This window comes from Malaya genurostris, chromosome 3 (assembly GCF_030247185.1).
Source record: "Malaya genurostris strain Urasoe2022 chromosome 3, Malgen_1.1, whole genome shotgun sequence".
In the NCBI taxonomy this organism is placed as follows: Eukaryota; Metazoa; Arthropoda; class Insecta; order Diptera; family Culicidae; genus Malaya; species Malaya genurostris.
Window position 1 is genome coordinate 189,960,876 of NC_080572.1, and position 24,168 is coordinate 189,985,043.

The window sequence follows — 24,168 nt, forward strand, 5'->3', positions numbered from 1 at the left end:
ATAATAATAATAATAATAATAATAATAATAATGATAATAATAATAATAATATTAATAATAATAATCGCTGCCGTTCGTTCGGACTTAACTGAAGGATATCTCCTAGCCTTGGGTAACCCGGGCAAACGCCCGCAACTAGACAGAGGTTTTTTCTAGCACTAAGTGAGTTGCTTGTATAAAATGACAGTGTGCTATTTACTACAGAATTTTAAAAATAAAAAATAAGAATTGTATTTCACTAATATTATCGAAATATTCGGACCGACTATAAAATTTACACATTTCGTTCGAGTTTTCCTTGAAAAACATCACTCGAACGAAAAAACAAACGAAAATTTACATTAGATTAAAATATTGCGAATCCAATTATTATTATGACAAATGGCCAAATGACCATTATGCCAAATGGCCATTATGCCAAATAACTATTATGCCAAATAACTATTATGCCAAATAACCATTATGCCAAACGGCGTTATGCCAAACGGTATTATGTGAAATGACCTTATGCCAAACGGGTCGCCCCCTTACGAGAATCCCTGTGCTCTCATAAACCTACCGACTCTGCAAAAAATGATGAGTGCTTCTTCAATTCTAAAAGAAGTCAATGAAGAACAAAAACGAGTATAACTGTTGGAGATTTTGAGCTCTCAAAAGTCTATACATCTGTAACCAGAAGCCGGATTCGGATGAAACCTTTCATTTGAACCCATTCTATTATTTGTGGAAATCGGCCTAGTTATCTCGGAAAAATATATGTTTTGAAATTTTTGGTCGCTACTTCCGGAACCAAAAGCAGGAAACCGGTAAATCCAAATTTGTATAGTTCTGAGCGAAGTGGAGAAGATTTTTCTGTTTTTATTGCATCGACGATGCTAATGACGATTTGAAATTTTCTGCACTCATCACTCTGTATTTCCGGACCTGAATCTCGATGAAATTAGATGCCTTTTGAAACATTTCTCTTGAAAATAAGTTCATGAAATAGGCTGAGTAATCGGTGTGGGTTCCATTTCGACGTTTTGACCGCTTTTTCTGGCCCCTCCCGAAATGAAATCCTGGGTACGGGCCTGCTCTCCAGGGTTAAATTTTACTATTACACTTGTCATGTTTTGATTTCTTACTACGTGCCCGACTGTCGCAGTAAATGCCTTGTCTGACCAACTATTTCAATTGAATTCAAGATTTTAATAAAACAATGGAATATTCGCCATATTGAACATGCCTACATGCTGTTCTCCATCACATCTTTTATTTATTTATTTATTTATTTATTTATTTATTTATTTATTTACATGTAATCAACAGACAATGTGTAGTCCCAATGATTAAAAACTATTCCTATTCCTAAGTATGTTTAAAAAATTTGTTTGAATTCTGCTACGCGTAATGTGAAAATCGAATCCGGCAGATACTCCATTGAAAGTTCGCTGTAGACCAATAATAGCACCGTTATATCCATAATTCGTACGGCTAAGAGGCAATCGAAGAAAGACGTTATTCCGAAGAGCTCTACTGCGTACATTTAAAGAAATTTCGCTGAGGAGTGCAGGGCAGTCTATTTTGTTGTTCAACATGTCGGCGATCAACATAGCACGGGACAAATTACGTCGAATGCCAAGGGTGTCGAGTCCAATCAATAATCCACGGCTTTCGTAGCTAGGCAACTCGTTGGGGTTATTCCAAGGTAGCTGTCGAAGAGCAAAACGGACGAATCTGCGCTGTATTGATTCTATTCGGTAGGAGCCGTTAAGGTAATATGGGTTCCATATCGTAGAGCAGTACTCGAGCGTTGTACGAATGAGTGAGCAATATAGAGACTTTAAACAGTAAATGTCTGTGAAATGTTTTGCTATTCTCATTACAAATCCTAAACTACGAGATGCCTTTGCTACAATAAAGTTGATATGCTGCTTGAAAGACAATTGCTCGTCTAGAATTACACCAAGATCCTTAACTCACGTGGTTCTGTTGATCACTACTTCATCAAGGCAGTAGTTGTATCTTATAGCATTTTTTTTTTGCGTGTGAACGTGATGATTGAGCATTTATCAATGTTCAAAGCCATTCGATTTACCTCACACCACTTTGAAAAAATTTTAAGTTGGTGTTGGAGGAAAACAGCATCCTCGTTACTTCGAACTATTTGGAATAGCTTGAGATCATCAGCGAAAGATAAACGTGGACAATTTAGAGAAAGATTCGCATCGTTAAAATACAGGAGGAAGATCAGAGGTCCGAGATGGCTGCCTTGTGAAATCCCAGAAGAAGCGATGAACTCTTTGGATACAGCGTCATTTATCTTGATTGCTAATCGGCGATTATTAAGGTATGAGGAAAACCAACGCAGCATGTTAAAACCAAATCCCAATCTGTCTAACTTAGCAACAGTAATGGCGTGGTTAATTTTGTCAAAGGCAGCGGAAAGGTCCGTGTAGATAACATCAGTTTGTAAACCGCAGGATATAGCATTCGTCACAAACGTCGTGAAAGTCAAGAGATTGGTAGCCGTGGACCGTTTCGGCATAAACCCATGTTGTGTTTCTGCAATAAACCATTTACAATGGTTGAATATAGAATCAAGTACCACCATTTCGAAAAGCTTTGGAATAGCACTGAGCGACGTAATTCCACGGTAGTTGTCGATGTCTTTTTTGTCTCCTTTTTTATGAACTGGAAACATGTATGAAAACTTCCGGGAATCAGGGAAGATCCCAGATGTTAGCGATAAACGAAAAATTTGGCAGATAGGTGAAATTAAACCGATGGAGCTTTTTTTCACAAAGATTGCAGGAATACCATCGGGTCCGGAAGAGCTCGAAGATTTCATTTTGGCGATAGCCATTTTTACTGAATCTTCGTCAACACTGATAGTATCCAACAACTGATGTGATACTGGAACGTTCATTGCTGCTTGGGCGATTTGGTTCGGTGACAACACTTCATTGGAGAAAACGCTGGAAAACTTTTCGGAAAACAGTTGACAAATTTCATCTAGATTAGTTCCAACACTTATCCCATATACCATCGACGAAGGCAAATTCGATTCTTTTCGTTGGTCGTTTACTTATTTCCAAAAAGATTTAGGATCGGACTTCAATTTGTTCTGAACATTCCGAAGGTAACGTGCGTAGCAACGTTTTGCTGTCCTTTTATATAAAGAGTTGATGTGTACGTAGTTTGCACGCAGTGCATACCCGCCATGCTTGGAATATTTTTTTAACGCAGATCTTTTAGATGATTTTAATCGTTTCAATTCAGTAGTTTGCCATGGAGCTTGTCTGAAAGCATTACTTAGTCGTTTCGGCACATAACGATCTATAGCATACGTCAAAATATTGGAAAAAGTTTGAACAGTCGAATTTCATACAGTAAATATATGGAAAAACAGTATAAAAACATTTAAAAACTCTCGCATTTAAAAAACACAACAAGCTTAAGCCAGCAGAGTTGCCAGTTGAAGATCTTCATCAGCTTATTTAAAAATATATATCTTTAAAATATATCGAAAAATATATTACAATACAAAACTCTCTTTCTCTTTCAGTTTATCGTTAAATGAAGCTTGAAATTTTCTACAAATTGTTTCAACATATTGGTATACTGCCCATACTCGCGTATCAGGCCCATACACAATTTTATCATTGTTGAATGCTTGAGTGTTGTATAATAACAGCAATTCATATAGCAGTTTGAGAAATTGCAATACTTATTAAGGCGAATTAGCATCAAAATACTCGTGATACGTCACAAATATTTAACAAATTTAGCGTTTCTGTAGTACAGGAAATTTTTAAATTAAATTTGCATCGCCATATTTTCCAACATTGCATATTGGACAAATATGCAAGTAATGAGGGCAGTATATGTTAAAACTACATTATTTGATTTTGATAAATCACAAAAAAGAAACATTCCTTTCCTTTATGATGGAAATAATATTTCGAAACGCCCACTCACACCCTACCATCGCGTACAAGTCTTTTCGAATCATTCTATACTGGCATTCGAGTGACTCTGAACAGACTGTCACTTAGTCAGCAGCTCTTACTGAACAGCACTACACGTGACACGTATGCTGCTACACGACATCATTGCTGAGCCCACGCTCTCTGCGGGAAAACTCGTTGCATACGAGAGTTTTTTTTTGTTTTGCCGGCGTTTTGGACGTGTCGGCGCTTACAGCGGACAGAAAATAAGAGAAAGAGAGAAAGCGCGGTTGAGAGAAACTGTTGCTTCGAAGTGTGTTTGAGTCGCGCGAGGGGTTCGATGCTTCACATGCACAAACACTAAATTGAAACGGAATTAGCACCATAAATCATAATGCAGGTTATAATGCTACGAAACATGAATAACACTATTGAAGCGTGATTAATGACGAAGATAATGCTAATTACAACAAACATGTGATGATTATTTACTTGGGCGGAAGTTGAGAGTGTGACGCTTTGCACGACTAGAAATCGGTTATGAGCAGGGCGATGGATGCTATCTTAATCGAATAATATCATCTGGGATATTAAATTATCTTTCGTTGAGGATATTTTACTCTATTTGTACAATTATTAAAGAAACTTTCCTAAAATGTGCAAAAGACACTCCGAAAGATGTGAGGTTCCCAAATCGAAAAAATCTAATCTAATAAATCTAAACGAAATAATCATTCTTTAGTAAGTTTCTTTTTTAACAGCAATACGTTGTGACGGGATCGTTTTTTTCTGTCTCTATTTTCATTCAACCCGCTTGGTTTGAATCCAATTCCCATTTATGTCTGGACCTTTGGAAGGCCGCCAATACATCACGGATTGAAATGAGCAAACTGTGTTTGGGTAGAGTACAATTGGAGGCATAGAAATCTCCGGTTCACCCAGCATGCTTGGGAAGCACGGAAGCATCGGGCGACGGTGGGAGGTAAATAAACACGACGCGAATAATAATAGATCGATGGAAGAGCGGCGAAGTAACGACAACTAACTGCGAGCTCTTCTCTCCCACTGAGCACATCTACATCTCTCGGAAAATGAAACAAGATGCTGCTTACAGTGAGAGGCATGGTTCTCTGTTAGCTACCACCAAAGACCATGGGAGCCACCGTCCGGAGGGACTCGAAACGAAATTCACCACAGGGGTGAGCGCGCGCGATTGCTCTTCTCTTATGCCCACATGAAGCTGCTGCGGCGGTCGAATCGTTGCCGTGGACACCGAACGCGTCGCGTTCGAGAGCAGAAGATTGTAAGCGAAAGCGAAACCTGCCAGTCCGTCTGGTGACTTTCGAGCGAGCGGTTTGCGTTTGAATCGCGCTCCCGTTTCCGCGCGACTTCAGGATCTTGTCATTTTGGCTTTTGTACTGATTCTACGCTACAGTGACCCGAAAGACTTCTAAGCAGTTCTCGGATAACCTACAAGTGTGATTGGAGAATATTCACGGTGCTCCAGTTTCAGTGCTGCACGCGGCGGGGACCTTAAGTCACATGGCTTATGTAACGTGACTCCCATGCGCGCAGTGACCGTATCGGTTCAATCAAGCTGACGAATAAGAAGAATCGAAAGAAATATTTTGACTTGAAGTAAGTGACCCCAGAAGGTGTAAATTTCCCTTAAATATACGGCTGAGTCCGCAGAAATCAGTGCGCATTTTTGTTGTATTTTTTTTTCGTTTTTTGGCTCTCTGACCGGGCTTGTTTTTATTGTGTTGATTCTTCTACTCCACGAACAGGCCCCGGTCGGTTTCGATTTGGCTGATGGTGGTTTCATCTTTAGCGACGCAACCCAAAGATTCGAGCAAGAAGTGCAAACACGGCGGAGAAGGTTCAGGAAGATAAAAAACAAGTTTCATCATTATGTGAAGTGAACTGTAGTTTTATTTTATTTTTTTTTTGGTTCAACACTGACGAAGAGCCAAGAAGGTGGGCAAGTACAAGAAGTGTGGATTGTGATTATTTGAGCTGTTGCTGTTGTTATTGTTGTATTTGCTGTTGATACCCGGAGAAGCGGGTGTCCAGGCACGGATAAGCCTACTCACCGGCGTTCTCTCGAAGTAACTCCAAACTGAAGATGCTTCGCCACCAACCTCCACATGGAATATGCTAATGAGAATCGGCAAGTCCATAAATTATGCCTCGGTAAAGACGGATGTTGTTCTGAAGTACGTACAACGTGTTTGCTTTTGCGTGGTGGTAGTGCATCACTAGAAAAGGATTGAAAAACGAAAGTTGTGAAACAGTTTCGGTGCAGTTACAGTGATCGGATGAGGTGTTGTTGCTGGGAGAATCACGCCGGTGTAACTCAGCCTTGACGAATGATTAGCTTGCGAAAACAAAAAAAAAACTCGCGTACAATAGTGACAAATTGTCGGTGGAAAATGCTTAACCCGTTGCTTTCATCCTAAACGATTGGCGTCGCTTCCTGTCGGAGGTGGTCTTACATGCAGAAGCTGTAGCGGACGAGTATGCAGTTGCTGTGAAGTTCATCGCTAACGATCGATTGTGTGTTAATTGCCCGATTAAGTAAGTACTGTAGGTGTACGAATGATGAGGGAAGTGGGATGCATGCTGCCAACTAAAGCCCAAACGAAACAACGACGTTCGGAACGGCTCCGTTGTTGAAATCTTTTGTTTTTTTATAAATGCAGCAGTTTTGACTTCTGCCGACCCGTTTGCAGGGTGTCAATCAGTACCGAAGGTTGCTCGGTGAGAGATGATTGCTTCCGGTGTACGCCTCAACATTTGTGACTACACTGACTACTTGCATGAATTAAATGTTTTGAAGCTTTTCAATGAATAGAACGCACGCGGGAGGAACAGCTTTCTATTGAAGCTATATTTACGATAATTCAAGAACAGTTTACCGATTCGGGCTTCAATCCATTCTAGTGTCACAATCTTACTCACAAAAATGTTATGCTTTTGAAATAAACCAAGATGTTTTCTTTTCAACAGATTTCATCGCTCTTAGCCGAAGAGGATGACAAAATCCAAATCTATCGAAATTTAATGGTGACATATAAAAACTTATGATGATTTCCTTTTTTGTATGCAAAATATTGTGGCATGACTAATCTTTCCGCTTCATCGAAACTTTTCGAGATTTTTATGAGTGATGCTATATTAGATCGAGCGAAAAATTATATCTCATTCGATCAACACGGATTTATGTCCGGAAGATCAGATGCAACAAATCTGCTAACATTCACGTCAAAGAGTATTGCCATTTACTCGGATCTGAAAGCTGTTTTCGACAAAATTATCACACAATACTTCTCAATAGGGATGTCCGATACCGAGTCGATACTTTGAGGTATCGATACTTTCTTCAAGGAATCGGGTAGAGCGATACTGTTAGTAACGATACTTTTGGTCTCGATACTTACAATATCGCAACAGATTGAAGTCAATTCCCATTACGACGGAACATTTTTTTTTGTTTCAATTATAGAGGCTTTAACCTTTAGGTCATTCGCCTCTTCGGGCCAGAAAAACTTTCTAACCCTATGTGTGGGATTGAGAATCGAACCCAGATGGGCTGCGTGAAATGTATTGATATGACGTGGACTAGCCGTCGTTGAAATTCGTTCTCGACAATCTCGCTTCGTCCCATAGGTGCGCTGAAAGAGAGTGCATTGTGCAAAACACGCACATAAAAATAATTCTCTCAAAGGATTCAATCATTTCAAATTTTCACGCTCATTGCACTCTCTTTCAGTGCGCCAAATAGCGATGGAATAATAGCAATAGGAATTGGCTTTCAATGTAGTATTCGTCTATCGACATAAAAGTTATTACATGAAAATTGTTGAGATATTAAGTGAGATGTGAAATCAACACAAAATTGCGTGCGGAAATTCTTTGACGTGGACCAAACGTCGCGAAAGGCAAAGTGCAATCTATGTGGCAGTAAATATGCATATACTGATGGCACAACCAATTTATGCAAAGCAAAAAAGAATTGTAATAATCTGGATGTGATGGGAGCGGGTCATATCGCTGAAATCCATTTCGCCGAAAGTCGTTTCGCCGAATGCCATTTCGCCGAAAGTCGTTTCGCCGAATGCCATTTCGCCGAAAGTCGTTTTGCCGAATAGGTCATTTTTTTTTTATTATAAGCCCGAATAGGTCATTTCGCCGAAAGGGTCATTTCGCCGAAAGGGTCATCTCGCCGAAAGGGTCATTTTGCTGGAAGGGTAATTTCGCCGTAAGGGTCATATCTCCTGCATGTTATGTCTCCTGTATAACTGATGTGGCGCAGCCACATAACCGAAGCCAAGACCGAAAATGCCACCTACATTTGCCTGGTAGATACACCTATGCAATTGCTTTGATGCTTACTAGCTAATAGTCAACAAGTTTTCTTGGGAACTACTTTCTGAGGTTCATGAATCAATCTTTATTCAAGAGTACAACAATCAATCATTATTCAAGAAGTACAATGGTAAGTTAACAAAACGGGCAATAACGCTATAATCTTTCGTTTGTCTTCAATTTAAATCAATTCTAAATACGATTTCAAGACGATTTCAGGATTCGGCGAAATGACCCTTTCGGCGAAATGGCTTTCGGCGAAATGGCTTTCGGCGAAATGGCTTTCGGCGAAATGGCTTTCGGCGAAATGGCATTCGGTGAAGTGACCCATTCGGTGAAATGTCATTCGGCGAAATAACCCTTTCGGCGAAATAACCCTTTCGGCGAAATGACTTTCGGCGAAACGGCTTTCGGCGAAATGGCTTTCGGCGAAATGACCCTGATCCGGATGTGATAATCAATTGATGTGGAAAAATCCAGACGTACTAAACTTCAATTGCAAAAATTAGCTGTTTTCAATAAATATCGCATATAAATCACACATTATTACATCGAAATAACGTATTGAGTTTATTACATCACCCTTACTTAAAAGTGTATATTATTCTGATATGAAATTATGCATCTTTTCGTGTAATATTACAACCTTTAGAAAGACACCAAGATTGCTGTGATATTATATCGTAATCGTTGCACATCAGTTGAGAGTAGTGATGTGCAGCAATTGCAATATAACACGAAAATATGCGTAATTTCATATCAGAATCGTCTAAGTATGCAGTTCTTCTTGATGTAATCTACTTAATACAGAAAATTATAGCATTTAATACATCTATTTTTTTAACCTCGATTGATAATCTAGACCATCGTTACAATACTTTTTTTGCTCTGTGGAAACACCTTTCTGTACATCATAAAAAAAAACGCCACAGTCCACAATCTTACTTTATTTCGCAGATTTAAAAATTCTTGTGATTTTACCTCTTATAAGATACACATAATTGTAGCGTCATTTTTTACACAAATTTATATTCAAGAACTTGTAGAATTGTGTGGTTTGAAAATTACATGACTTGAAATCGAATGTAATGTAATGCAATGTATTGTAATGTAATAAAAACAAAAATTTGATTGGCAATAGCGCAACTTGAACCGAAAAACATTAGATCACAAAGCATGTCATTTAATCAACTCAGCCACAGAAGCACATATCTGTCGAATGTATAATTGATACATTTAAATCCAGACAGCAGCACTTGGTAGCCGAGTATAAACTACACTCGGAGTCTGTAAAATTGTGTCTAAATGGAATACTGCGTCATTTGACACGTTAAGTAGCTAGAAATTGTATCGTTTATAAAAATTTGTCACCTGTAAATAATGTAATTCATAATTTCATTTTGTGTTTGAAACGATTGCTGCTCAAGTATCAATTGATACTTAAAAGTATCGAGACTTTATTGCCGTTTGATACCTTGTATCGATACCCGAAATTTCGGTATCCCTAGATATCGATACTTTGCCTTCCGAGTACAGGGTCCGGCACTCGAAGTGTAACCAACTTCAGACTTTCGAGCCTGGCGTCAAGGTAAATGCGACATATTATCGGGAAAGTATTCTGGAGGTTGCTTTGAAGCCGTGGGCAGACAAACATTTCGGTGGCAGACCATGGACGTTTCAGCAGGACTCGGCACCGTCTCACAAAGCTCGAGTGAACCAAGAATGGCTGAAAAACAACGTTCCGAACTTCATCACGTCCACACAATGGCTCTCGAATTCACCAGATGCGAATCCAATGGATTATTCTCTTTGGGCCATTTTGGAGAGCAAAGTCCGAACTAAAAGATACACCAGTCTCTCTGAAAAAAGTTATTGTCCGTGAGTGGGCCAAAATACCTGCAAGTCACATTCGGGCAGCTTGCGATTCGTTTTTTGACCGTCTCAAGGCCATAGTCAAGGCAAAAGGTGGTCATATCGAGCAAAAGTGAATTGATTCTGAATTGTATTATTTTTACACATTTTGTACTTTGAATTAAGTAAAAAAAAATTTTCCAAACTGAATTTATGGCCTTTTTAATTGGTTACACTTCGAGTGCCGGACCCTGTATCATACCTACTTCTCAATAACATATCTTGTCTCGGATTTTCCGCGCTTCTTGTGTCCTGGTTAAGCTCATAACTCTTCGGGAGAGTTCTACGAGTAAAATTGAGCAACCGTACATCATCTCAATTCTTTTGCAAATCAGGAGTTCCACAAGGCAGTAATTTAGGACCTTTGTTTTTTGTGTTATTTTTCAATGATGTCTCATTTTCTTAGGGAACTGGTGACAAACTGATATATGCAGACGACTCGAAATTGTACCTAGTTATTCGTACTGTGGAGAATTGTTGGCGGTTACAAAATGCACTTGAATTATTCCTAGATTGATGTAGTCCAAACAAACTTTTGATTAACATTGCAAAATGCCAGGTTTCAGAGTACTCTGAATCCTGGTAAATTCGACTATCATATCAATGGCTAAGCTTTGATTAGAGTTTTCCAACGATCACTGATCATCTCAAAAGCATAACGTCAATTAGCTAAATCGCTAAAGATTTAAGAGATCCTCACTGTTTGAAGGCTTTGTATTGTTCACTTGACCGAACTGTTACTCCGAAGAATACTTCAGTAGTTTCGATTCATCATCGACTTTCGTGGAGCATACGTAATGGAAGAGTTCAAAAATGATTCGTTCGTCAGTCATTACGGAGCTTTCCTTGAAAAAAAACCCGCAAATCTACTTCCGATACCGATACGATTCCGATACCGCTGTTAAGGATCTTTACGAGTTTGGTGAATCATGTAGTGATTTCGCGAATAAACTGAAACGATCTGCTGTGCATTGAATTTTTCAAATATTTGTTTTATTACCGACACGAGCTTTAAGTTGCATTGTGATTATTATTTTCGTTTATGTTTTTGAGAAGATGGTGGTTTTTTCGTCCATTTGAGAATGACAAATGAACTATTCAACTTGTTTTTCCCCACTCATTTGTCCATTAGGATGTTGTATCTGACAGACACGATAATAGTAAATAAATATAAAACCGGCTCCACGCGATGGCACGATGCCAGATTCGACCAAAACAGAATGTCATTTACTACATGGAATCAGACGTCCCAGGCCGAGTAAAGGAAAAGTCGATTTTTAAGCGTGAAAATTTTTTTATTCTTCAGTATAATTTCCATCTAGAGCGATACACTTAACGCATCGGTCCTCTAACATGTTGATACCCTTTAAAAAAAAGATTTGTCAAGGCCCTTGGAAATAGGCTTCCGGTTTTGCAATGACCTCAACATTCAACGAAAACTTCTTTTCCTGGAGAAACCTTTTCCGATTTGGAAATAGATAATAGTCGCTGGGGGTCAAGTCTGGGTTGGTGGTTCAATGCATAGGACGCTGGTCTTACAAGTCAGTTGTCGTATGTTCGAGTCCTGACCTGGAAGGATTCTTAGTGTCAGTAGGATCCATAGTACTAGCCATGCAATGATTCTGTACACTAAGAATCGGCTGCGAAGTCTGTTGAAACAGAAATGCCAAATTCCACGAAAGGAATGTAATGCCAAGACTTTTTGGGTCAGGTCTGAACAATACGGAAATGATGGACCAATCCGTACCGCAAATCATTTAATTTCACCGTTGACGTTGACGAAACTCGTCCTTTCCTTGCATTCACAGGGTTACCTTTCTTACTCCAGGAAGTTGACGGAGGTTGGACTTGGCGTAAATTCCATTATCTATCAGAAAAAAACGATTCGATGACCAATTTCGTGTAAAGTTACCTGGCGTCGGTTTTCGCAGTGATGTTTTGCTTTTCCGGTTGGGAACTTTTCGCACCTTGGAAACATGTAGCCCAGCACGCTTTATGATTTTCTGCACAACTACAATAATTGGTACAATAACACTATGTCTGATTCGGACAGTTTATCCTTGAGCCAAATTAACAATTCAACTAAAAACCAATTATAACTAATATTACATCATTATATAGGAATTCCAGTGCCCTACACAATCATCTTCAAAATAGAATATCTCCGATATAGTAGCGTTGCGAATCCGTGTTCTCTGTATTTTTTTAATGTTGTCATACCCTCTATCAACCCTTAAAAGGAAGGTAGCATACTCACGAACGACCGGCATAACTAACAATATGAAATTAATATTTTTACAAGAAAAGTTGCACATTTTCAAGCGCTTTGATTCCTTAGAACATTGTGTCGTTTAGAAATATCATAAGAAAAGTTATACTAAGTAAAACAAACTGTTATTTCAAATAAAGTGAACTGTTATGTTAAAATGCACCCAATCCTAATACATAAAAATCGTTCTACAATGAGAACGGCTTTTGATACATAATAAGCACCTTCGGGAAAGTTCTTTATAATTGATTACTCTAAAATTTTGCGGAGGATAATATTTTTCTATCTCTTTCAGATTGCGAAATATTGTTTTTTAATCATGACTTCAGTTGCTAAACCATCACTCGATTTATGTTTTGATTTATTCTTAACTTTTCGAGAAAATGTTTTTTTTTTTTCTCTTCTTTCGAGCTTTCGAGCAGTGTTTGTGTGACTGAGGGAGTCCCGGATCCTTTGAATGATCAATTCGAAATTCTTTTTGGTTCAGAGCAGACGTAATTCTTTTTGGTTCAGAGCAGACGTAAAGTTAATGCTCAGCGGTTTATGTTGAACCGTTAGGTAGCGTTAGCAGTTCAACATAAACTGCTGACGCACTGATGAGCTGAAAGTGAAACGTAAAAAATAAATTTTAAAATTTTCTCAAAGTTCACAAAATTCATATTGTCATTGTGACAGAAACATTTCTTTAACCAAATGTCAAATTGAAAAGCAATCCACATTATGTGGTTCATCGATTTGACAGCTTTACTGGAATGGATGGTGAAGTTGCCATTTTTGTCCAACGGCAAATTAAACACCGAATTCTACCTTCTTTCAATACTAAAGTTATTGAAAGCTTGGGAATCAAAGTTGAAACCATTCATGGAATTTATTTCATCGCTGGATCATATTTGCCATTCCAATGCACCGGCGAACAATTAAATTTCTTTAAAGGCGAATTACAAAAACTCACAAGATATCGACCGAATTTTTTCGTAGTAGGGGACTTAAATGCTAAGCATGTCCAGTGGAATTGTAGGCAAAATAACAGTAATGGTAAAATACTTCATAGTCAACTCTCAGCTGGTTACTTCACAGTTCTTCATCCCAGTAATCCGACTTGTTTCTCTTCCTTGAAAAACCTGTCTACAATTGATCTGGTTCTAACAGATCAAGGTCACATTTGTAGTGAACCGATTACACATGCTGACTTTGACTCAGATCATCTTCCTGTAACATTCAGACTTTCCAACGAAGCTATAATTATTCCAATTAGTTCTATATTCAACTATCATAGAGCGAATTGGTTGGATTACAGATCTTACATTGAAAATCATGTGGATCATGAAACTATTTTAAAAAATTCTGCGGACATCGACACAGCAATTGATATTTTGAATCATTACATAATCGATGCTAGAAATCGTTCAGTTCCCAAAGCTCAAACTAAATGAAATTCTCCTATCATCGATGACAATCTTCAACTGCTCATTCGGTTGAAGAATGTTCGTCGACGACAATATCAACGTTCTCGTGATCCTGCTATGAAAAACATAGTTGAGGATTTACAAAAAGAAATTAAACATAGATTTACTCTTTTGCGAAATAAAAATTTCTCCAATGAAGTTGAACAAATTAAACCATATTCTAAACCTTTCTGGAAACTTTCTAAGGTTCTTAAGAAACCTCAGAAACCAATTCCTGCTCTCAGGGAAGGAAATCAAATACTTCTTACAAAAAAAGCGTAAAAGCTCAAAAACTTGCTCAGCAGTTCAAGAGTGTCCACAATTTTAATTTGAACGTTGTGAGTCCTATTGAAAATGAAGTCTCACTGAAATATGATCATATTTCAACTCAAGTGTTATTACAAGATGACATTATTGAGACGAATTTTGATGAAATTAAGTCAATTATTAGGAAACTTAAAATATGAGAAAGGCAAAACATGAAGGCTCTTGGTAATGATGGAATTTTTAAAATTCTTATTAAAAATCTTCCCGATGTTGCCTTGAGACTCCTGGTTAAAATTTTCAACAAGTGTTTTTTTTTCATTAGCTTACTTCCCAGAAAGATGGAAAGACGTTAAAGTAATTACTATTCTCAAACCTGATAAAAACCCAGCGACCAATTAGTTTACTTTCTTCTATCAGTTAACTTTTTGAAAAAATTATCTTGTCGAGAATGATGACTCATATAAATGAGAATTCAATTGTTTTACCAGAGCAGTTTGGGTTTCGTCATTAACATTCAACTTCTCATCAACTTGTAAGATCTTCTAGAATCTTCTGGGTTATCCACTGAAGTTGCTCTTCTAGACAAAGAAAAAGCATTCGACAGTGTTTGGCACAAAGGTTTAATAGCAAAAATGTCTGATTTCCAGTTTCCTATTTATTTGATCAAAATGAATCAAAATTATTTAACTGATCGTACTCTTCAGGTGGGCTATCAGAATTGTAAATCTGAATTGCTACCCGTACGAGCAGGTGTTCCAATCTTGTATAATATTTTCACTTCTGATCTTCCAAATCTACCCGTTGGTTGTCAGAAATCGCTATTCTGTGACGACACAAGTCTGTTAGCCACAGGTAGAAATCTAAGAGTGATCTGCAATCGCCTTCAAAGAAGTTTAAATATTTTCAGAGATTATCTGTCAAAATGGAAAATAAACCAAATGCAGCAAAAACGCAATCGATTATCTTTCCTCATAGGCCAAGAGCTTCTTTTCTTAAACCAAACAATATTCACATTATCAAATTGAATGGCTTGGAATTGACATGGTCAGATCAAGCAACATCCGTAGGTTTAACGTATGACAAAAAACTGACTTTCCGACACAAATCGATGCAATCTTCAATTGAATCGATTTGCTCTTTGTATTAGTAGTTAGTAAGTTAGTATCTAAGTTCCTTCTTCCCATTACACAATACAAGTAGGTTTACAATTTTCCCTACACAAAAATCACAGAATTGCGGAAGCAAATGATGTCTTCATGGTAAAGCTTGCTTTAGATAGAATTGGAACAAAGACAATTGCATGTATTTAAATTATTTATTATTGAATTCAAGATCTTTTTTATACAAATGTAGCGTTTCTTCATACTTTTAAGAAAAATAAATGGATAAAATTATTCGTCACGGTTTCGAAGAAATTCTCGAATTTTTCCTGTAACACGGCTCATTAGGCGGCGCACACCTTCTTCGTCCATCGTTTTAGCCATCTTATTCCACCAGGTCGTCATCTGATTGATGTCTTTGACAACCTTTCCCTTTGCCTTGAGTCTCCTCTTCATGATTGCCCAGTATTTCTCAATAGAGCGGAACTGGGGGCAGTTGGGTGGGTTAAGGTTTTTCGGAGCAAACTGGACCTCTTTCTGTGCATACCATTCTTGAACTACTTTGCTTTAAGTTTGCCAAATCTGGCCAAAACATTACGGGATGGTCGTGGGATCGAATGAACGGCAAAATTTGTTTTTGGAGACACTCTTTTTGGTATAGTTCCGATGTCATTGTCTTATTTGTAACGATAACTTTCGTTTTTTTGTCACAGCTGCAAATGCCCTGCCAAATCATAAATTTTCTTGCAAATTTGTCGGCAAAAACAGATTTAAATTTGACTGGAACACCTCCCCAGCCGTTGTCAAGTAAAATTTTTGACCTGGGATTTACCCGAAGTCAGCCTTGACATAGGTTTCATCGTCCATCAGAAGACACCCGTCGAACTTGGTCAGCACCTGGTCATATAGTTTCCGAGCACGAATTTTGATCACACTATTCTGTTTTATGGTTCGATTTGGCTGTTTGCTAGCTCGATACGACTTGATTCCTTCCCGGAATCGCGTTCTTCTCACGGTACTATGGGCAGCACCGAATTTTCTGGCCAAATCACGATCCGACAGATTAGGATTCCTCTTAATCGTCTTCGAAATCTTACCACGCAGTTTCCGGTCGACAGTTCCACTCCGACGCACAGTGGTTCGAATCAATAAAAACGTGGACATAAATCAGTAGCTGCCAAACCGTTCTTTTAATGCATATAGTTGCTTTGAAAAAATTATTTACAAATATATACCGCGTATTTTGATCCTATCATTAATTGTTCATGGCCTACTTTGACAAAAAATGTAATCATAACTTTTTTTTCTGAAGAGATAGACATTTTTTTTCTTCTACAAACTTTCAGAACTATTAAAAATAATTTACTTTGTCAAATATACCAAAAGTCTAGGTCGCACTGTTTCGGATATACAAAGCGTTTTTATGGCAACCCCCCTAAAATCAGTTTTTTATTCATAAACTGTTTCGAGTTATTTTGTTATGCATACTTTGTTTGAAATAATTGTAGAATTTATAAAATCGCATATTTTTGTTGAAGGTAGTGCATAGGTTTGTTCTTTCTTGGCAAAGTTATGCAACATTTTACCTTTTTTGTACCTAGGATAAAACCTTGCACCTAAGCGAAATATGCAACTTTATGCAGCTGATTTTTACAAAATTTGTAGGAAAAGATGTGCCCAATATTATACAAAAAAATCTAAGTGGAACTCGGTGGAACTTTTTTTTTGGTCTTTTCAAAGTTAGTTTAAATTACTGAATTATGGCAACCCCCTTAAAACTAGTTTTCTAGTCATAACTTGTTTCGTGTTATTTTTTTATGCATACTTCGTTTGGAATAATTGTAGAAAATATAGAATTTCATAATTTTGTAGAAGCTAACACATAAGTTTATTCTTTTCAGGAAAATTTATGCATAATTTTACCTTTTTTCACCTAGGAAACCTTGTGCCGAAGCGAAATATGCAACTTAATGCAGCAAACTTTAATAATACTTATAGGAGAACATGTACCTTATCCAATTTATTTTCCAATGAGAATAACTTGAGTACTCTTCGTGTGACTCATTTTCACTATGACCATGCTGAAACCATGAATGGTTTAGAAACAGAGGGCGCACAGTGGTCCAAAACTGGAAAACGACGGTCACAAGTCTGTACAGACTTTCACTGATTTTTAATAGCTAACGTGTCTTCGAAGAAGTTTTACAAAATTATATAGCGCTTCTTTTGAAAGTAGCACCTTAATTTTTGTTAAGGGGGTAGTACCGATTTCGAAAAAAAAAATTTTGTTTTTGACGAAAAATTTTTTTTTCTATCTCATTTCAAAGAAAAAAACATTTCAAGTATTTTTGCTGAAGATATGAATAATGTGAAAAAAAATATTTTTTGAGATATTCGCTGTATTTTAAAAACAGTTTTTTTTTATTTACCTACGTAGAATTTATCTCTATTACCTAAGTATCTACTACAAAGTTAGCATTTAAATGAGTAACTTTTCCCAACACTTTTCACAACCTAATCAATCAACTAGGTAGTTAATGTTACCTAATAAATCATTACAATATGTCACTTAGTCGCATTGCATTCGATCAATCAGTATCAGTCACGCTATCGTCCGAGTTTTCCGTATCGCTAATTCCTTGTTCTGTTGTAAGTTCTAGCATATCCAGTGCTTCCAGTGACAATTTCTTTCCAGTTTTGATAGGTTTGTAATAAATATTCGAAATCAGTGGGTCAGACGCTACTAGGAGTCTACAAAAAACATCTGTCATCGTTTTTTCACGGCTGTTTTTCCTCGTGCCTAAGTTTGGATTTTTTTTATTTGTTTATTAATTTTTAACTTTTTTCATTCAATAAACTATAAAGGTTGTTTTATGGAATCGCTTATTTGAAACCTAAGAAAAAACCGTACGTTCATGCCTTGGACGAATTTTTGTATCTTTGTTATATTTTACAGGCTGTTGAAAAAAGGCTTTGTGTGAAATACCCCATGGATTATTACTATACATGCTATGCACGTATGCAAATATATGAAAGATATTTCTATCCTATTTCCGACTACCAGTCTGGACGCGCGTAAACACGCATAAACAAGTTCATGCTTGCACGCGCAACTTAAGCAAATTGTTGCGATTTTTATTTTGTTACTTTTTAAAATTGACAATATTTGAATAAATCTAAGTGGAACTATATGCAATTTTAGGCCTTTTCAAATTTAGTTTTAATGATGGAAAATCCGAAAAATTATCAAAACTTCAACACATATTTAAAAAGACGTTTTCTAGACAAAATTTGATAAAGTATTGTAAAAGTACAAACCTTTACGAAGAGATTTCATGTTTAAACGTGTAAATAAATTGAGTTATCGCGAAGCAACACGATTTTTAAGACGAGGTGTTGATTGGGCGACGCTCACTGCAAAAGTGAGTAACAGAAATAGCAGACGCGTGGCGTCCTCTGTTTCTTAACCATTCATGGTTTCAGCATGGTCATAGTGAAAATGAGTCACACGAAGAGTACTCAAGATATTTTCATTGGAAAATAAATTGGATAAGGTACATGTTCTCCTATAAGTATTATTAAAGTTTGCTGCATTAAGTTGCATATTTCGCTTCGGCACAAGGTTTCCTAGGTGAAAAAAGGTAAAATTATGCATAAATTTTCGTGAAAAGAATAAACTTATGTGTTAGCTTCTACAAAATTATGATATTCTATATTTCCTACAATTATTCCAAACGAAGTATGCATAAAAAAATAACACGAAACAAGTTATGACTAGAAAACTAGTTTTAAGGGGGTTGCCATAATTCAGTAATTTAAACTAACTTTGAAAAGACCTAAAAAAAAGTTCCACCGAGTTCCACTTAGATTTTTTTGTATGATATTGGGCACATCTTTTCCTACAAATTTTGTAAAAATCAGCTGCATAAAGTTGCATATTTCGCTTCGGTGCAAGGTTTTATCCTAGGTACAAAAAAGGTAAAATGTTGCATAACTTTGCCAGGAAAGAACAAACCTATGCACTACCTTCAACAAAAATATGCGATTTTATAAATTCTACAATTATTCCAAACAAAGTATGCATAACAAAATAACTCGAAACAATTTATGAATAAAAAAACTGATTTTAGGGGGGTTGCCATAAAAACGCTTTGTATATCCGAAACAGTGCGACCTAGACTTTTGGTATATTTGACAAAGTAAATTATTTTTAATAGTTCTAAAACTTTGTAGAAGAAAAAAAATGTCTATCTCTTCAGAAAAAAAAGTTATGGTTACATTTTTTGTCAAAGTAGGCCATGAACAATTAATGATAGGATCAAAATACGCGGTATATATTTGTAAATAATTTCTTCAAAGCAACTATATGCATTAAAAGAACGGTTTGGCAGCTACTGATTTATGTCCACGTTTTTATTGATTCGAACCACTGTGCGACGATTGCACAGTGGTCCGGATCCACAATTTTGGAGGACAAAAACATTTGTGGCTTAGCCTTATACTTTAGAGCTATGATGTCTTCGGAACAAATGATCAGTGAAAGATAAGCCATATTTTGAAGTATATGATAGTAGGGTGGGTCTAATTATTAGAGAGATCCAAAAATTATTTTCCGTATGTGTTGAGATAAAGGACTGCATCCTTCGGCAAAATTGTGGGAAAACTTATATCAAGCAACTTTGCCGGAAACACTATTGTAGTATCTCTAACGGTTTTAGTGTTACAGCTATTTTAATAGATCGACTTAGGGTGTTCCTAAAAAAATCAGATTTTTTGCTCTAGCTTTCTTAATATTCACTTCTCGATTTTGGTGTCTTTAAATATCTTTTAGAGTTTGTTGAAACCAATTTTTTCATGACTAGCGCATTCAGGTCGCGTTTTCTGAACCGAAGTTATGAGCAAAACTAGTTCAAAAACAGATCATTTTTCAACTGCTATATCTAACATTGGAGCAAACGAAAAAAAATCGGTTTCTTTCATTTGATAGAAAATACTTTCGAGCATGTTTATAGAAAAAATGGCGGAGGAGATATTTTTTTAAATTTTTTAAATTGTGTTCAAACATTGGGTTTTTTCATTGAAAAATGCTCTTTCATGTAAGACATTTATTAGCTATACATATTAAAATAAGGTATTGCTGTCTTCTAGCGTGTTAAAATTAAAAATGTTAATTCAGCTGCATAATCGGGAAGATGGAGTACACTCACGTTGGTTGTTACTCTATTCGATAATGCTATTACAGGATCAGACGTTAAAAGAAATCGTTTGAATACATTCTCTAGATTCACTAACTCTCTTGCGCTTCCTTACTGTACATACCAATAGGAAGCAAAGCATGTTTTATAATTGCAGTTCCATGCACCAGAAGTTTATGCACGGTTGGCGACAGAGCATACCATCCATACAGCTCCACAAAACGAATTCTTGTTTGTTCAGTAAACTCCTGGAAAGCAGGTACCGAAATCTTCACATTGCTGTTTATCAACGTTAAGATTATAAAAAACCGTTCAAGTATATTTCCATTCAACTTAATGATTTGCGCTACTGTGTTATATTCTTTGAAAAATCTACGGGCCCAGACACCATCATTCGAGTTGCCGCCTCCAGGTAATGGTTCACCAATGCTAGACCCTGTCAGCTTGGAGCGAAATCATGTCAATTGTGTGGGTGCGCAGTGCTGCTATTTTTGCGCGCAAGAATTTGACATTTCTCTTCCCTACTTCTATGTACGAGATTCGATGCGGACTCACCTGAGGGCACCATGCTCGCAAAAAAGGATGTTTCCAATGATTTATTCTGGAAATGTACGAGCTGGATATCTTGTTAATATGATGTCTTTGCTAGTACGTGACCCTAGCTGCTCCTTTAATGCCGTTCGTATGTTTGTCTCTTGCTCCTTGACATGCTGATTTTGTCGGGACACGCGTCATGTCGGTTTCTCAATGTGCAAACAATAACTCACTTTTAGCAAAAGTTTCATAGATCGAACCATTGCGTGTAGAGGCGAAATTCCAAATTGACATTTGTTTGGATTATTCTCATTTGTTTCAGTTCTTGAAAAATTCAGAGCTTTTCCTGAGCGCTTGCATATGTACCAAGCTTGGGAGTGTATGCCTGTTATGTCGTTTAACACTTTCGTATCGTTCAGGCAGAACACTTGCTTCGTTGATACAAATACTTTCCCCAGTACTGTGGGAGAAAGCTCTGCAATTTCTGCATTTAGTTTGTCCACTTCCTGATGTTATTTCCGTGTTTTCCTTTTGAAAGATTATTATTCTGGGCAGCAAAGGGAAACAGATGAAGGACAATTTTTGTTCCCGATTATCCAGCCTTCTTGCTCAACAATCAATCGCAAGGGAACCAAACAGATAGCAAATAATGTACAGTAAGGAAGCGCAAGAGAGTCGAAATAAATCAATTCGCAAGTATAGGCTGTTCCATCCGCAGAACTTCAATCGTTTAGTGAGTCTGGATGATTTATTTAAACGATTTCTTTTAACGTCTGATCCTGTAATAGCATTATCGAATAGAGTAACAACCAACGTGAGTGTACTCCATCTTCCCGATTATGCAGCTGAATTAACATTTTTAATTTTAACACGCTAGAAGACAGCAATACCTTATTTTAATATGTATAGCTAATAAATGTCTTACATGAAAGAGCATTTTTCAATGAAAAAACCCAATGTTTGAACACAATTTAAAAAATTTAAAAAAATATCTCCTCCGCCATTTTTTCTATAAACATGCTCGAAAGTATTTTCTATCAAATGAAAGAAACCGATTTTTTTTCGTTTGCTCCAATGTTAGATATAGCAGTTGAAAAATGATCTGTTTTTGAACTAGTTTTGCTCATAACTTCGGTTCAGAAAACGCTACCTGAATGCGCTAGTCATGAAAAAATTGGTTTCAACAAACTCTAAAAGATATTCAAAGACACCAAAATCGAGAAGTGAATATTAAGAAAGCTAGAGCAAAAAATCTGATTTTTTTAGGAACACCCTAAGTCGATCTATTAAAATAGCTGTAACACTAAAACCGTTAGAGATACTACAACAGTGTTTTCGGCAAAGTTGCTTGAAATAAGTTTTCCCACAATTTTGCCGAAGGATGCAGTCCTCTATCTCAACACATACGGAAAATAATTTTTGGATCACCCTAATAATTAGACCCACCCTACTACCATATGCTTCAAAATATGGCTTATCTTTCACTGATCATTTGTTCCGAAGACATCATAGCTCTAAAGTATAAGGCTAAGCCACAAATGTTTTTGTCCCCCTAAATTGTGGATTGGCTTGAGGCTTCCGAATCGTCGTCAATGTTTCCTTATACCGTTTGATAACGCGCCATGCGGTATTTCTGGGCAATTTCAGCTGCTTAGCTAGCCTAGATGCAGACCACAATGGATTTTCCAAATAACTGTGCACAATTTTTTCCCTTCCTTCGGTTTCCATGTTGATTGTTTACAAAGTACAGTCGATTTGCGGAATGTCAAAAATCATACGTGAAACTGACAAAATTTCTGAAACGTGGGCGCCAAGAACTTCCAAATCCGTCCACCATGAGCGCCACAATATGAGCAAAAGTTTGTTCCAATTCTAAATGAAGCAAGCTTTAATAACCAAATCATGTATATAATAGGGCTGAAAAGTCACCACTTGTTGCTGAACTCTCAAGTTGAGTCTTAATAACTTAATTTTAACTCATATTCCAATAAATAATTATAAAAAAAATCTTCCATAATTATAGATAATACGTTACTGGACTTAAGAGTAATTTTTTGAACATTATCATATTAAGTGAATGTGGATAGTTGTCAGCATATTACTTATTTCTAATGATATATAATTCACCAACTCTATCTCCTAATATCCCAATCATGCAAAATATATTATGACTGTCATGGTCGGGACTCGGTAGCTGTTACTGGTGCTGTTGGTATCGCACTTACTCCGTTCGAGCTTGGTAAACGGCCAAGGTTCAACATCATGGCCGATCGTTGACCGTAGATCACGCTCGACATTTGTAACCCTAAAACAAGCATTACAGAAACGTGTATCAACAGGTGAACCAACCACAGACAGACACGTTTTTCATTCATCCACTCAGCTAAAGCAGCCAGGAAGCAGTGCCTGATTAACACCTACTCTCTGCCTACTCCACTAACGGGTGCCCATTTGTTTGTGTTTTAGCTTCTCCGAATAATGAACCGTTGCTCGGTTTCCGTCTTCCGCGAGTTTAAGCTGATGATACGGGTTTGTCGAAATTCTGCACCATGTTTCGATTGCACCATTTGCCACCTGCATCCACTGCCAACACGGAAATGGGGTCAAGTGTTTTCGTTCGGTACCAAAACAACAACACGGCCATAACAGGGCATGATCAGCAACTATTCGAAAAAGGTGAAATCTTTGTAACTAGCAGGCAAGTTAATCACCTAATTCAAGATCACCAGAAAACTTTGCGACTCATATATTTGGCGATCGGCCCTCAGGCACTCGATCGCAAATAACACTCGGCACCAAACGCAATCCCAGCTCGTAGGAATTCACTTTTTGCCAATCACCATCATCTCTTGAACTTTAATGTTGATGAATGGCAGTGATGGTGAAGTATAGAGAAAAAAACCATGCCGTCTGTGCCGTCGAACCCGAAACTCATGGAGTAGGAATGACGTTTTTGATGTGATCCTTCAGTTACTTCATTCCTAGTTTTTTCTTTCTCATGAGAATTCAGTACTAGAATATCAAATAAATGATCGAAATGCACCGGATTTAATATCTGTGCAGCAATCATCTGACGAGAGCAAAAAAGCCAGCAACCATGTCGAATACTTCCCAAACAATTAATATTCCTTCCCTTTTGCATCATCCCCA

At 37.2% G+C, this 24,168-nt stretch overlaps 1 protein-coding gene across 4 annotated transcripts in view; it reads left to right on the forward strand.

The window, feature by feature from the left end:
* Window positions 1–5,240: 5,240 nt before the first annotated feature.
* LOC131438472 (uncharacterized) overlaps window positions 5,241–24,168 on the forward strand; it is a 378,932-nt gene continuing 360,004 nt past the window's right edge. For 3 of the 4 annotated variants that reach the window (XM_058608527.1, XM_058608528.1, XM_058608530.1), the window contains exon 1: window positions 5,241–6,506. The gene's annotated coding sequence lies outside the window, so the exon portion shown is untranslated. The remainder of the gene's footprint in view (window positions 6,507–24,168) is intronic. The other variant, XM_058608529.1, reaches the window with a different exon arrangement.